This window comes from Embiotoca jacksoni, unplaced genomic scaffold, assembly GCF_022577435.1.
Source record: "Embiotoca jacksoni isolate LCO1_2020_lvr unplaced genomic scaffold, fEmbJac1.0.p SCAF_17, whole genome shotgun sequence".
In the NCBI taxonomy this organism is placed as follows: domain Eukaryota; kingdom Metazoa; phylum Chordata; class Actinopteri; family Embiotocidae; genus Embiotoca; species Embiotoca jacksoni.
In genome coordinates this window covers 12,393,281-12,410,051 of record NW_027185307.1, presented here as the reverse complement: position 1 = coordinate 12,410,051, position 16,771 = coordinate 12,393,281, and the positions used below count along the sequence as shown (strand labels likewise).

Below are 16,771 nucleotides of genomic sequence, written 5' to 3'. Positions count from 1 at the left end.
CATATCTGTGTCCTGGTTGACAAGGCTAAATGAAGGGTTAGGTTATTAAACCACTGTAACAGCCATAACACAACCTCAGCAACACATTGATGCTTTTCCAATATCTCACCTGTTTATCAGACCGAATGATATTTTAAAGACTTCACAACAAGCGAAGAGACACGCAAAATATTAAATAATATTTGCTTTCAACCGCATAGAACACTACGGCAAAGTACCAAACAGGTCATTCGACCAAACGCAAGTAACAGCTAGAGAAATCAATTGACTTTGAAAGTACTGAGTGCACTGGAGGGAGGCGATCATAGGTGTGTGTCATTGCTTATATCTTAGGTGTCACAGGAGCAGAGTCTCCAGGATCGAGGTGGAGCCAACCAGTCTGGCGAGGGAGGAATGCAGAGACAACAAGGGGCGGCTGCTGCTGCCGCCCGTGGTGCTCGAGGCTACCACGTTTTGTCCTATCAAACAGGGCTGGTACAACCTGTACATGATGTGCTCTAGCAGACTGCAATGCACATCGCAAAAGCACAAAATAAACATGTATCTCTATGTATGAGGATGTAAAACTCCTCCCTTAACAGACAAAACACAGTGCCAGTCAAGTTTGCTCTGCAACTGTTAAGTTGGGACAAACAGTGGTGCCACTCTGTCCACACTTGACATGATGTTAACTTGCTGCAAACATGTCAGATTAGCAGGACGCTGTTATTGTCCCGGATTTTAGAATATCATGCAACCACTGTCATAGGACTTCATGGTCTGATTTGGTCTGTAAAAGAGCTGAGTCACATCTCCTGTTACAGTTTTACGACGCGCGTTGAATATGTAAATACAGAGGTCTTTTCAGAATTATTAAATGGAGGAACACTGTTTTTCTTTATTTTTTAAAGGTCTAAAACAAGATGTATAATCCCGGATACCAATGAGTTATACAAGTATTCCTAAAGTAAGTAATCAAGCACTGAAAAGTAAATATATTAACATTGTGGAGCATGGAGCAAGTCTTCTCGGGTCACTAGCATGTGTTAAAATATTAAGAAAGATGATCAATTTTGCCAATGATGAATATTAGCTGAACTGAATCTAATGTAACTGTATTAGTGAATAGTATCTGCCATAAAAAAAAAACACATCCATGCATACAATAATATGAGTACAAATGAGTTATTCTGGAGAGTAATTTAAATAATTTTATTACTGTTTTACACACACAAAGAGTGGAAATTCATGACTTGGAAATCAATTTTCAATATATACTGTATGAATCAGCATATATCGGTGACATATATATATATATATATATATATATATATATATATATGTCATATATATATATACACATGACGTGTAATTGAAGTTGAAAATATCAATATTATTATAATGATCTCAGCCATATTGACAATGCAACCGTATCCTCAACAGGAAATATATCCTTATAACTGTAATATGGTACAGGTGTGACCCCAGCTTATTACTTTTGCTACTACCACTAGAGAGCTTTTCTTTAACAAAATTCAGCTGCAATAACCATACAAAGCAAGTCAGGCTGCATGCACATCCCCAAAGGGGGGCCTTCAAAAACACTGAATCATCCATTCCAGTCATAGTATAATGGAGGGGAAAGAAATAGATGCAGGGGAAAAAAAAAAATGAAAAAAAAAAATCAGTGTCTGATTGCCAAGGGGAGAGGGCATGTGCCAGTGTGCCATTCCTGTAATCATGTGGGTTAGCAGGGCTTTGATTATAGAGACACACCCAGTGTTTCTGGAGCTCAGAGTGCTGGGCATGACTATGCATTAAATTGCATCAAAAGCTATTGGGGAAGTGTTTGAAGTCTCCTGCACTATAATAATGAGAGCTGTTCCAGAAAGTGCAAAACCTCAGTGTGGCACTGAACAATGTCTCGCTGGTGTGTAATCTGTCCTCACATGGCTTCTTGGCACAACAGGCCCAGAGAGAGAAACGGAGAACAAGAGTGCGCCAATAAAGACTGCTTCTGGAGGACTGCAACACAGGCCATTTATAAGAGGAAATCACGACATGGGAGGGGCCCAGAGGAATCGTGTCTTCTCATTTTACGTTTTAATATTTGCAAGGGTGAGAAGAAGTGATGAGGGCGCCAAAACGCACAAAAACATGTTGGGATCATGTAAGATGGTATTAAAGACGAACATGTATTTAAAAACAATATCAATTTCAGCCGTATGCAATGGGGGTGGGGTCTGCTGTGAACTCTGGCCTTGCTGACAGCTGCTGTTACCTTGAACCAGATGTTGCGATATTAGGTTTGGGTCAAGTGAGAGGCAGAGGGAGATGGAGGGCGGAATGTGATGATGGATTCAAAGAGTTTAAGAGCAATGTGACATTGAAACCTTCAATCTTAGGTGAATTTAACAACTCTCGAGTTATTGGCATTTCACACTGAACATGTATATTAATCCGTAGTGAACAGTGAGTTTATGAGAAAAGAGAGTTCAGAGTGCAGTAAAGGGAGATTGGAGAACAAAGGAAACAGGAAAAAGTCTTGGGTCTCGTTCAAAGAGAAGGTTCACTGAGCGTAGTGACTTGTGTTCAGTAGGGGTGTCCCATACGTTATCGTTCATCATAATATCGGTGTAATTTTTTAATACGATAAAGAAAAATTCCTATTGTGAAAATAGCAATATCACAACTCGTTGACTGTAAGGACACACGAGGTAGGTTATGTGCGTAACTTCGCACAGCAACAACGGACACGGATGGAAGCAGCGGGGGAGTTACTTCAAAAAAAAGGGGAGTGATTTCCGTATTGTGCAAGTGGTTTGGATACAAACGATAAGGTGTACGGCAAACCACACAAAAGGTTACGCTTTACTGAAGGGGCTGCTGTGGCTCAGTTGGTAGAGCTGGTTGCCTCCTAATCGTAGAGTCCTTGGGCAAGACACTCAACCCCAAGTTGCACCCGATGGCAGGCGAGCACCTCGCACGGCAGCTGTCACCACTGGTGTGTGAATATTTGTGTGTATGGGAGGACAATTGGAAACTTTGAGAGTGCTAAAGGTGAAAAACGCTATAAAGTGCAGACAATTTACCATCATTTGAAGGTAGACTGTGATATTTGTGTCAATATTTTAAACTATGACACTTAAATTGCTGCAAATGTATGTTCTTGAAATGAATAACAAAATATTGTTTTTGTATTTTGTCATTTCGTCGAGGAGACTTATCGAGAAATGCCCGGAAAAATCATGATATTATTTTGAGGCCATAATCACCCACCTTTAGTGTTCAGTCCACCTTTTTTTTTTTTTTTTTTTTTTTTTGGGGGGGGGGGTGTCTTAATCAGTGGCTCAAATCTTCAACTTTATTTCCCCATGAATCACTGCTAAATCATATTATCACATTGTATAAGTGTATAAAGTTAACTCTTAATTATCTCCACAAGCTCACTATCTTTTTTCCCAATCTGTGTGCTGTCCAGTTGTCAAGACACCTGAATAACATCTAAACAATGGCAATTTTCTGGGTCACTCAGCAAACAAAACAAATATAACTTATTCAAATCTGACACAAACCCACACAAACAGGCCGCTGCAGATTTTGTCAACAAAGAGGTATTAAATTTACCTGCTAGCAAGTCTAACTGAAGACTTAGCCCACTCTAGAATCACTGCAAGGTAATGACTCTTAAGTGCTGGAGTGCAACCAAGAGTCAGGTCCCCCTATTTACTGAAAGCTGATCACGCTCATCAATCTTTAACACTGGCAGTCACTTCAGGATGTCGCAGGATGGGAAGAAGAGGACCTTGTGTAATAGCCACAGGACGGTAAGCTCAGGCTGTCAGAGCAACATTGAGGGGAGAAGATTGGTGGGATAGGTGAACTAGAGTGTCAATTACTGTGGGGAGGGTGAAATTGATGAACTGGTATGAAAAGGCAACTCTTAACAACAATCTAGTCAACAATTCATCTGAGGCTGAGAGCATGGCCAGAGGGGAGATGCAGATATCACCATTGAAATCAGTTTCTTGCAATATGTTGAAACGTAGGGACGTCCTGACCTGATCTCACAGGGTCAGTCTCTTCATTGATCAGTATTGCCATTTATCTACTTGTGACTTGGGCTGGATAATATTCAGAAATATTTGATACTGGTTCCTAAACCATGCTTTTTCAATAATAATAAAAATATATATATTTTTTTAAATCCATTTTAACAGGACTTTACATTAAACAAATGTTATGACACTATTCTTACGTTTTCATGCAGTGTACAGGGCAAAAGTGTAACTCTGTTTTTTTTTTTCTGCATTGGCTCAATGGTGCTGAGATTTACTCCTCAGGTATCAAAATGACAAGGCAGTTTTCTATACTAGATAGTATCAAAGCAATTTGGTTGATTTTACAAAAGTATCTAAATTTGCTGACCGGGCCTTTCAGGTGATTGTTTTTTGTTTAATCCAACCCATCATGCAAACACCGTGTTGTGCTCTGTATAAACATCGGAAACTAGTCCTAATTCACATTCACTGTGCCAGTGTGGAGCGACACAATATGCCAACAGTTTCAATTAATGATACGGACAGAGCATAGCAGCTTTTAACAAATAAGATATATTCAATTTTGTATGTGCACTGTGCTTCGGAAGTACTGCGATTGTCATGAACAGGCATTTAAACAGTTTTGTTCATGACACTCACCTGTCATTTAATATGTAAAGAAAGTTCTACACGTGAACCGCATCAGCTCTATTATGTAGAAAGAATATGAGACTGAGTGTCTGAATACATACTGTACATTATATGACTTCAAAGCGCAAGAAAGCCTACTGTACTTTTCACCTGACCGTGACATAGACACGCATATCCTAATATGCGAGACAAAAAAAAAAAAAAGACAAAAGCTCAGTATATTCATAAAAAGCAAATCCTGTGTCACTGTTAGCCACCAACTCGTGCTCGCTTATGCAAACTATTATTATGAAGATAAGTGCACTCAGAAGTGTTGTAAGAACTTCTGGCAATACAGTAATCCTAAAAGATGATTTTTCTTGCCAGCACCATCTGAACTGTAACCTGCAAAATAACTAGAACCTCAAAGAAGGAATGGTGGTTTCACACAAGATGGATGAATGCTGCAGACCAACAGGACTGCTGGAAGCAGCCCTCACTTTTGCTAAACAGATGGATCTGGACACTACCAGGCGCAAAGAAAAAGGTCAAAGCCAGAGTGGTGTCTCTCACATGAGTATCTGTTCTGTACACAAGTACAACTACAGAGCTCATCTAGGAAACAGCTTATACTACAAAGCATTAACAGGGAGTACTTATCAAAGTTAATAGCGGAGATGGAGACGTAAGCCAGTAAAACAAATGCTGCAGGAAGAAACAAGTAAGATTGTTTTCACAGACACACGCTGAAAGCAAAATCAAATCTTTTGAAGAATTTAAAATGAAAAAAATAGACATTTTCTTTTAGCTTAGATTTTTGTATTGTCTGTACAGTTTGGTCGAAGTGTGTTTGGACAGGAGTGTCAATTTGCTGTATTGCACAGTAGAGTTGCGTAAAAGGAGACTTGGCTGTTGCTGTGCTTCTCACCTTGGTTTCAGTCCAGAGAGTCCCTCAGGCCATTGCTGCAAGACGATAATGCTCGGAAACCTTTACGCATCATCCACTTCCCCCTGCTGAACGAAATAACAGCAAAATTAGGATTTACAGTACATAGTGTGAAACATCACAACGGGCATCATAAAGGTAGAACAGGGTTTTGTAAAGACATGCTTTAAGACTATGGCTGCAATAGTTACATGTTGACAATGGAAGATGTAAAAACATATTAAAGGCTGCAACTCTTTGCTTAATTGCTATTTTTATAAAAGAAAAAAAACAGCCCATTATAATTTCTTGAAATCCAAGAAGCCATCTTCAAATTTTGTGTTAAGTCCAAAATCCCCCCCCCCCAAAAAAAATCATCTACACAGAAGAACGTCGAAAAATCTTCAAAGCTGAGACCAGATGTCTTTTTTTTTTTTTTTTTTTTTTTTTTTATTTTGCCTGAAAATGACTCACTTGCTCTGTCAATTATCCAAACAGTTGCTGATTCATTTTCTCTTCATCAAGTACTTGTTGTTTTTCCAGCTTCAACTATATCAAAAACAATTCTGGTGTTTTTGATTTGTAAATTTTGTACGATTCTTTTTTCACTGCACAGTCATAAAAGAGCCACACTTTGAAAACAATAACACTCTGAAGCAATTCCAATCCTCACACAGAGACCCTGCACGGATCATCATGTTTGCTGGGGTATCCTGTATAGGTTCAAAGCATTGAACCAGGTGCTGCGAATGCTTCTTTTATTGTTTTGTTTATCACAAAACAAATAAATTACTGTAAGATGCTGAAGTTGTTTCGTCTGATCAACAGTCCAAAATCCCAAAGTATCCACTTGACTTTAGTGCAAGACAGAACAAAGCATCCAATTCTCACATTTGAGGACAACAAGCTTCACGTTTGTTGAATGTTTTCCTGAAGTACAACAAGCACCAAATTGCAAACCCGATTTTAGAGGCACAGCTACTTAGTTAACTGCTAATAGTCTGTCAAGTCATTTTATCTCATGGTACTAATTGTTTGCATTAAGTTAGCATGGAACTGCAAGTTAAGTGTCTACAGAGTCTTCTCGTATCCTTGGGGATCTTGAAGCTTATTACATTGTGGAACACAGTGTGCCTTTTTAATCATGGCATATAATTAATTAGACTGGGAAAAAAAAAAGTTTCAATTTTACATCATATTCCCATTTGGATAATTACAAAATGCAACTGTTAAGAGTCCAAAAAGGACTCTGCCGGGCTATTTGGCAACGCTGATGAGAAAAGAAAAGAAAAGAAAAGAAAAGAAGAAGAAAAAAAAAAACAACCTTCTCAATGAAAAGCTTCTGCAGCTTCACGGAGGTGATTTTCTCCCAAATACATGCCAAAGGAGCCCGCTGAGGAATGCACTCACGTGATGTCATGTGCTGACATAACACACAAGGAGTAAAACCGATTCCCCTTTTGAACCCTGCACAACTGCATAGCTAGAAGCTGTGTAAAGGTGATATAAAGCATTCTGCACATCTGCAAATCACACAATCAAATAGCAGAAATCTGTGCCAAGTCAGCGAAGGTGACCAAACAGACAGTTGAAAAAAAGAAATCTTAACAAATACTCTGCAAATAGCAGGTATAAAATAGCTGATATGTCTTGAACGCTATACAGTCAATCTAATCTTGAATGAATCTTCATAATTGTCTTTTTCCCCACAACTCCACTTTCCTCTTTCCCCTCTCCTGCACGGCTCTTAGTTTTCATCCTCTCGAGGAATTTCCTCAGAGCTTTAATGCTGTCACATGCTCAGTCTCAGTCCAGCTCCTTGATCTGTGGACTGAGTGACAGAATAAAGCAAAGTGTGAAAACACTCCATTGAGGTGAGTTGAACAATAATCATCTTTAAATGGCCCACTGGATCAGAAAACATGAAACTGACGGTGTTCCAGGAAGACCAGTCTTTTCTTCGTTTGTAAATTTAAGTCAGTAACCCAGAAGATCCAAAAAAAAAAATTAAAAATTTTTTTTAAATAGTATTTACCGGCCAGAAAATCAATCAGCAATACAAGACGAAATGAAACAAACAAAACAAAAGTTGCCATGCATCACAGAAACATATTGTTTACAAGCAACACATCAGCATCTGTAGATCCCATTACATCAGTTTACCTGTCTGCAGGCATCCAGCCTGGTAGATGCAAATACTTTTAATGTGCGAGCTAAATGCATGTAAAAAAACAAACATCTCTCACGTGTCCAGCGCTTCCTGTGACATAAACAATAGGAAGCCGCGAGTGTGAGTGGTGTGAGCCAAGACCAGAGGCGAGTCACGCTGGAGCAGAAGACCTCCAGTGGAAAAGGCCGTGTTCCTTCAGACCTGAGGAGCCTTCAGTCCTTAAAGAGCTACTCTACTTGGCACCGACCGCTTGAATGACACTTGTAACATCAACAAAAACACGCGTCCCTGCCAAACCTGTCACTGAGCTTTAGCAGCAACATTAATTGAGTTTCATGTTGCCCGGAAATACTGACAGGATCCAATCAGTAAAGCGACACCCGTGAATAAAAACATTATAAAAGCTCAAATTAAAAAAATGGGTTTTTTTTTTTTAAAAAGATGGAAAAAGTCACATGGATGAAGCCATGATGATGAAAGCTAATTCTATCACTAAACCCTGCCCCTGGATCATTGAATATCTCATTTGCTCACAGTCCAACCATATGTTGGTATTTTGCGAGGTCAAAGATCATCAGGTTAAAAGTTCAATCTTCCCTTAAACAGACATCAGCCAATGAAACCATACCTTGTTATTGACAGTTTTATTATGCAGAGCACGACCTCACTTTATTGCGACTAATAACAGTCCCAGATGAATGAAAGCGAAACTAAACTATTTGTGAAGAGAAATGAAACTAAAAATAACACCATAAAATGAGTCAGTGTTAAAACAGATGTCACTTCCAAGTTCATACAGCTTTGCATGTGGTACACTGATCAAGACAATTAGCATTTATTAAGACACAGGAAGTGACCACAGGAGGCGAGCAGAAATGTTGACTAAAGCCAAACTTTAGGCATAGTTGTAATCCCTTCATTCTTGGAGAGCTGGAGAGGGATCCTTCTGAGTAAAAGGCTTCGTCACCCATGCTGGGCTAACAATGCTAATGAGCCGGCTAATCAGGTTCACGTAGGACAAAAGGGTTGATGGTCCATGTGCTAGAAATTGACCGTAATGGCCAGGTCACAGAGGGGCTAAACACCAATAGAGGTCCTGCGAGGTGCCTTTTGAATGGCCCACTAATGGTGGTCAATTTAATAAGAGTCAAGGCTGATGTTCACCCTAATGAAAATATCCAGCCTTTGAGCTCCAGTTATGCCAAGGCTTGGTCAAGATCCTCTTCTTTACCCATAATCAATAGATTTGGTTCTATCCGGTGTGGTGGAGGGAGGGGGGTGGGGTGAGGGGGTGGGGGTGTAGGAAATCAGATTAGTCAGTCAAACAGAGATCAGAGAAGGTTAAAAGGTATATAGCTGCAGGCTTAAACACACGAACAGGCCATGAGATTCACTGGAAACACCTAAACCTTGATTCAGTTTCGAGTTGAGATGCCTCACAACAAAGCATTCAATAGCTTTTGACGTCAGTGGAGGAATGCGGTTGTACTGGATGTCTCTGTGGAGATGTTAACTGTCCAGTTTACATTCCAAGGTTTCTGTGTATAATGTTTTTGCAGATGGATTAATGCAAGGACACATCAAATATTAAGACTCAGTTTTAGTCTTAGTTACAGGCATGACAAACAAACACTAAAGTCAGTGCTTTTACTCGTGTTATTATTTAGATAAACATGATATGCAGAGTATCCATCATCATTTAGTTTCCGCGTCTGTCACCGTGAATGCAAGATGTTTCAGGAAGAAGGCGGCTCGTATTTGAACTATTTCGGATTTAATATCCTGTAGTCCTGGCGAGATCAGAATATAGATAGATCCTCACATGAAACACTATTATTTATTCAGAAGGCCGGTGCAGATGCGACCCCTGATCCAGGTGCCCTTACATCTGTTGCTCAAATAGCGACAGCAAGCGCCCTCAGCTGTGACCTCAGTATCAGTAAACACAAATGTGTAAGTACCATGATGAGACTGATAAGATGTGTTGTAAAAGGTGAGTCATAATGAATGACAAGAGGGAACAAATATGTGCGTTGCTGAAACGACGACGGAAAAGCGGCGACGCGAGAATGAGTGAGCACGAAGCATAAACTTGTGAGCACGACTACTTGTGTCATGTTCTTAAGATTATTTGGAGCTGATCTTATGACCGGTCTGTTGGTCAGCTGCATATCTACTGTGCTTGAGTATGTGCGCGCGCGCGCGTGTGTCCACCGTCTTTTATTGCCTGTCACAGTTTGTAAGGAATTAGTTCCCACTGGACCTGAGGCTACACAGTGGAAGCAGACTCAGGATAAGGAGGTGCCATGTTAGCACAGAGAGGAGGGGAGGGGGAGGTCAGCTGACATAACTATGTCACTTTATCAGCCAAAGACTGAGACAATGTGACAGGCTCACAGTAAACGCGCGCACACACACACACACACAGAGACGGACCAATCTGCAAAACACAACTAAACAAAAAGCACCGGCCAGTTTGGATTGAAATTAGTTCCGTGAAAATAAGATAGAAAACATGGTTCCAAACTGGTTCCTGCTCCACCGGACTAAAGTGTGAGCGCGGTAATAATCTGTGGAGCACATTTAGGGGGATGACTTTAAACCCTAGCATTACCTGATTAAGAGTGCTGCTGCTCTGACAGTGGAACATGTAATTGGACAAGACAGAGCAAAGAGCCAAGTGAAGCACCGTCCTCTCCCTCTTACTCTGCTGATCTCTCCTTTTACTAAGTCCCCTGCTGAAACACTTATACCCCCCCCCCCCCTTTTCCACCGCGTGGTACCGGCTTGGTTCGCTTTTCCATTAGACAAAGGTTGAGGGTAGAACCTGGTACTTTTTTTTTTTTTGGGGGGGGGGGGGGGGGGGGGGGGGTATCACCTCTAACGGGGTTCAAAAACAGCCGAGCCAATACTTCAAAGGTGATGTGAAAACACTGCAGACATCTGATTGGTCAGAGAATCTTCACTTGAATCATCACAGTGTGTGAGACACAGGACGTCCTGCACACACACACACACACACCCGCCAAACCATGCTGGTGTAACAATTTTGTTTTTATATTCACTGGATTACTCGATTAATGGCAGCTGTTTAAATCTCACTGTTGGTTGCCAATAATATCCTGTGTTGTTCCTACGTGTGTTACGTTGATGTCACGGTATTTTAACACTGCAGCGCTCTGCTCTGATGAACAGGAACATTCGGGAGGGGGGGGGGGGGGGGGGTACCGTCAGTGGAAAAAGGGCATTTGTGTCAGCCAGGTCAGGTGGACCCCAAGACTTCAGATATTAAACCATTTTTAGCAAAGCAAGTCGGTGACATGCTCAGAGTCAATAACGGAAGCTAAAAATATGTTTGTTTTTTCAGGCTGGGTTTTCAGTCAATTAATTGCTCACATCAACTTCCAAATCTGCTGCGATGTCTCCAGTGTGAAGTGTTTGTTACCTCTTGTGTTTGAGAATTACCAACAAGGTATTACATAAATGATTCATTTGCGATGACAACATGCGCTGTTAAAACCTTCCCGGGTCAAACTGGACACCGCTTTTTATTTCAGACAGTGGTGGCATCGCTCTGGCTCAGTATCCTGCTTATTTATGACATGACGGATGATATTGTCACTAAAGCCAACAGCACTTTACATGTGACGATATCCAACTTAATCCTTTTTTAACTTCACTGTTCAGGTCAAATGGGACTGAAAGTGAGCTTATTAGTGTCAAACAACTTCCCCAACACTGGTGATTTATTATCCATATTTTCAGTTTGTACTGATGAGGATATGAACTGGATGGGGAGACCCGACATGACTTAATCTCCTGTCACCATTGCTATTAATGTCAAATAAATGTAGACATGGTTAGTCAGCCGCCTCAGAAGAAGCATTATTGTAACATCATCGCTCTGCCTCTCCTGTGTGATCTCCTGTCCATTGAGTACACTTGTTTTGTACTCCACTGCCAGATGAGAGGTTAGGCAGTTTTGTTTAGACGGCCCACATCTTCAGGTGCCAAAACCACAAATCTCTGGAGTAAGAGCATGAATGGAAGCACTGGAACATGCAAACAAACACATGCACACTCGCATACTCTATGTGAGACAAATATCAGTCGTCTGACAGGGAATTTGTGGGCATTCCCAGTATCTCTATTTTCAAAATATATGTAGTGCCTGCCTTCTTTACCCCGTGTTAAAAGAACGAGACCTGCCTTATTCTATTTAAAATACTCGGAACAACAGATGTTATAAAGAACCAAACCCCAACAACGCTTTTATCCCACTGGCAAGTTGTGTCCGTTTAGCCGAAGCCTGAAATTGTTTTTGTCTCTCTTCCAAGTTAAGAATCTCCACTGTTATCCGAAACACCTTTAAGAGCCATATTGTTGCTTCTTGGTGAGATATGTATTGCTCCATTACAATAAACATAGCAGGAGCAGCTTGTTCCTCTCAGCTAGTCAACCTTGCAAAATGAATCAACTACAATGTTTGCACGATGTCTGCCTCTTAAACAGAAAATCTTTAAAAAAAAAAAAAAAAAGATAAAGCCTGCGTTTTGAAAAGATATTGACGAAATGACAGTCTATGATGGACAACAATTATCCGTGTATTGCGTCTGTGTGAATTTTCTTTTACTTTTCTCGCATGTATAGGCAGCACATTTACGTCTGTTAGCTGCATGATGTGAGCAAACGTTTGGCCTTTTCTATTCCCACTCAAATTCTCCCAAGACATACAAGAACGAAGGCTGCCACGATCATTAAAGGTGTCACTAATTGTCGAACAAAGAAATGCAATAAAAAAAAAAAAAGTTCAACTATTAGTATTATAATAGAAGTTTGATTATAGTTTCAACTCAGTGCAGCTAAATCCACGATGTTTGTGTCAAAAGATGCTCATCGAAATGAGGTTGGGTGAATACTAGGAGGAGAGCATCTTGATATAGCTGGTGGTGCCAACTCTTCACTCGTGTGTCATTAAACTAGCAGAAGAAGGAGACACTAGGAGGGGACGGTAAAAAAAAAAAACAATTCCTGTCAAACCTCAAAATGGTGGAAAATGACATGAAAACAGTGACGGAAATTTGAATTTCGATTGGTTTCCTGCATTTATATTTACACAGATGAATGCAAACAATTGAAATGACAATAAAAATGAATAGCAGTAAGCTCAAATAATTGCAATCAGGCGATTATATTTTAATTGTCACGAGCGTGACCGCACCAATGTCCACCAAACAGTGCTTTCTATAGGTTTCTGAAGCGGCTTAGGTGATCTGATGAGCAATCATTTGACTAAAAAAAAAATAAACACGACACATTTTCACATAACTTTGGACTATTATCGTCAGAATATTTATTTTAAAATGCACTGTCCACATTAACCAGATTAATCACCAATCATTGGTAAGCTTATAGTGCAGCTATAGGAGGCTTGGGTGCTGTAAAAAAAAAAAAACAACACTTGGGTGCTGCACTCAAGTGTTATAAAGGGAGGGAAAACCTTGAAACAAAACTAATCACAACCTCTCTTCCTCACTAATAAATGAGAAAATCTTTCAATTTTCATTGTTTAGTTATCAACACATAACGCATACAAACAGAACAAAATACACATCTTCTCAAATGAAGGGGAAATAATTAGCAAATTCTGTTTGATGTCGCTGTAAAGTACTATTAAGCACTTACCTATTGTTAATTGCTTGTAAATTTAAAAAAAAAAAAAAAAAAAAAAAAAAACTATTATACACTGCTGCATGTCCACCTTCTGACTGAAGTGCCGATTTTACATGCATACCCTGTTCACCTGTTCACACTGGTCATTTCGCTCACCATTTATTGTTAATGGGGCGTGATGTGAGGCTCATGAACCTGTGCGACCGTTTACGTTCTCTGCGATTAGTAAAATGAAAACAAGTATAGAAACAGATCGGTTTCTGCTTAATTTACTCCCAACACTAGCCCACTCCACACCTAAACTTTAGAGTAAACTCGGGTTCGGCGAAGGAGATCCCCAAGCCTGCTGAAAACCGTTAAGATAAAGCACGCGAAACAACATTATAGGTCACCGACGGAACACTGCTGAGTCAGCAGAAAGAGAGAGAGAGCGAGAAAAGGTGGGTGGGGGGAGGGAAAGAGAGAGGGGGGGGGGGGGGAGGGTGTGTGTTGGGAGAAATCACACTGGTCAGAGTTTGACCCTCACAATGTGTACAGCAATGAAAAGCCTGAAACTGAATCCCCACATTCCTCTGGCTTTATGACAGGCGAGTGAGAAATGCTGCTGCTCGGCACATGTCATTTCAGACTACCTTAAAGCCCAGCCTGCGATGGTGCTGAAAAGTGTGCCGCTTCACCTCCGTTCCAGAATAAGATTGTGTACTGGGCTTCCTCAGGACCGATTCACACTGCATACTTTTGGACCACCCACCCAACTCCAGCAGGCAGCTCTCTGCTCAATCCAAGTTTGCGCTCCCTCCCTCGGTGCAAAGGATTCCACCCCGGGCAGACGGGAGCGGTGCCAACCACATGCTAACACCCTTGCTAGCACCCAGTGCCACAAGACACACTGTGACGGAGGGGAAGGCAGCGCACCCGCTCGCACAGATGAAGGACGGCACGCGACCGAACCCCTAAATCGACACCCCCTTCCCCGTCATGCGTTCACTTAAGAGAACGCCATCTTGTGTGATCGACCGTTGTTATTCTCAGGGCTTGTTTGATTATGTGCTATTTAAATAGTGCGTTTCATTCCCGAAAATGTTGCCTGGTGTTATTGCACTGGCGATGACAGCGGGAAGAGTAAAGAAAGCCCAGCTCTTCCGAAATGAAAAGACGCCACCTACATTGTTCAAAATAGTATCAGTTATTAGATCTGCAATGCCGTACGGCGAAGCAATGCTCGGCCGAAAACGCAGGGGAAAACAGCTGCAGAAGCGCTGTCACACAATCATGTGACCTCTGCTGTCTCCTCTGTTCAAGCCCAACTGGCTGAGGGCACCTTCTTAGCAACGAGCAGTAGACACCACAATATCCTTTAGCTTGAGAGATCAATATGCACTTTGCTGTGGCTGACCTACATAAGTGGAGGAGCGTGGACTGTTGAAATCATCGGATTGCCTGTAAGCCTCAGGATCCTTGGAGCCCCGGTGGAGTCTCCATGGGAGTGGGGCATGAGGCAAGCTTTGGTGTGGTGTTACTAATCTCGGCTTTTAAAACGTTTCAGATCCAAATAACGCAACTAAGTAGCCACAAAATGTTTTCACAAACTTACTGCCACCTGGAATTACCCTCCCCTGTAATTGAGCACACGCATGATCATGGAAACTTATAACAATACACACCAAAGCCTAAATGTTCCTGAATGTTATGTTTAAAAGCCATGCTCTGTCATGGACATTCATCACGGGTAGATTCTCTTGATGGCCAAACGCCGGGCACGCAAACCGCAGGCACACGTTATCGAAGCGTGAATTTGGGCTCAACATTATGAGAAAACTAGTGTAATGTCATGAGAATCCCGAAATCAATCCATCCTTATATCCGACACCACTTCTCCTCAACTCTTCAATGACAAAAACGGAGCGTTTGGATCCTTTCTGGAAAGCGCAGACAATCAGCTGAACCACAACAGACCCTGTCGAGGCTGATGTTAACAAGACGGGACCTACTCTCAGCGCAGACAGATGGGGTGGCTGATTTGAGGTCAGCTAATAACACAATGACACCAAGCCCTGAAGCAGAGAGGGAGTAAATACTCCCCGCGTCCCCTCTTCCGTGTCAAAGCCCTCTCAGCTTTCCATCAACCATCTCCGCCTCGCTTTAGATGTCTCTCCTCCGCCGCTTCACCCTCCTCTCTTCCCTCTGCTGTAAAAACCTGGCCATTACCCCACAGCTCATCCCTCACGCCCACCCAGGACCTGTCACACTGCTGTTTCCATGACGACACAAACGCAGAGACAGCAGGGTGAGATGCCCAGCGAGACAAGGCAAACAGATACCAGGGGGAGGGGTGCGTCATGTCAAGAATACATTGTGGACCTTATACAGCATTTGATGGACAGATAACGGGATGTAATCCGATCTGGAACATCTTACCTCGAATTAAAGCCACATGGTTTGTTGTTCGTTTGTTTGCTCTCCCCCGGTATTGTGCTGCCAGAGTCTATCTTCCGTGGTGGACTTGTACATTTATTGTTATTTATTATTAATAATACCACGGTTCAAGAAAATTGTCTTTAAATGCTCTGCTCAGAGACGGCTCTGCTTAAACCAAAGCAACAGTCATCAAATCAAATGAGCAGATTGGAGCAATGGCCAGTGATGCTCTGCAACATCCTTACAAAAGCCCAGATTCCTGCTTGCTTCTGAAGGCTACATGTTGTCATTTGACACTGCCTTTTAAACGCAGCCCAGGAGTGCACATGAAGCAGCCCGTGTCAGACAGAGGCGTACGCTGCTGTTCAGGAGCCGGCCGGACTAAGCAGCAGAGACACGGATGTCATTTTCCAGCATGGTTCAAGTGAGTCAACTTAATGTTGTTAGCAAATAGGAGTGTGTAGTAACAAGAGGAGCAGTGTAGTCCACCAGTTAAACCAGGCATGTTTAAAAAGGAATTGATGTCATCGTTTAAACAGTGGTGTGTTTGAACGATCTGAGCAATGCGTTCCTCCTTATATTGCTTACGTGTCATACATTCATCATCAACACAGGATAGTAAGATTTTTTTTTTTTTCCAGCGGTGCACTTCTTAGACTGAGATTTCAATTGTATAAATATTGAAACGTTTTAAAAGTAAGGACCCTTCATTATTGATAAAGCTGTTGACATATTCAATTGGAGTGTTTTTGTTTTTTTTGGGCTGACCAACAACCGCAAAGACAATCAATTTACCATCACAGAAGAGGAAACGAAAAATGAAAGCTGCAACCCAAAAGTCTCAAATTGTAAATAAGCAAGTAACTTGATTATTATTAATTACGAAACTAAATGATTAATCAATCATTTCAATTCTTAATAAGTGTGAAATCCTAG

General features: G+C 41.4%; 1 protein-coding gene across 4 annotated transcripts in view; it reads right to left on the bottom strand.

The window, feature by feature from the left end:
- ncoa2 (nuclear receptor coactivator 2) overlaps positions 1-16,771 on the bottom strand; it is a 60,672-nt gene that overhangs the window by 39,512 nt on the left and 4,389 nt on the right. For all 4 annotated transcript variants that reach the window (XM_069151661.1, XM_069151665.1, XM_069151664.1 and 1 more), the window contains exon 2: positions 5,578-5,663. The gene's annotated coding sequence lies outside the window, so the exon portion shown is untranslated. The remainder of the gene's footprint in view (positions 1-5,577; positions 5,664-16,771) is intronic.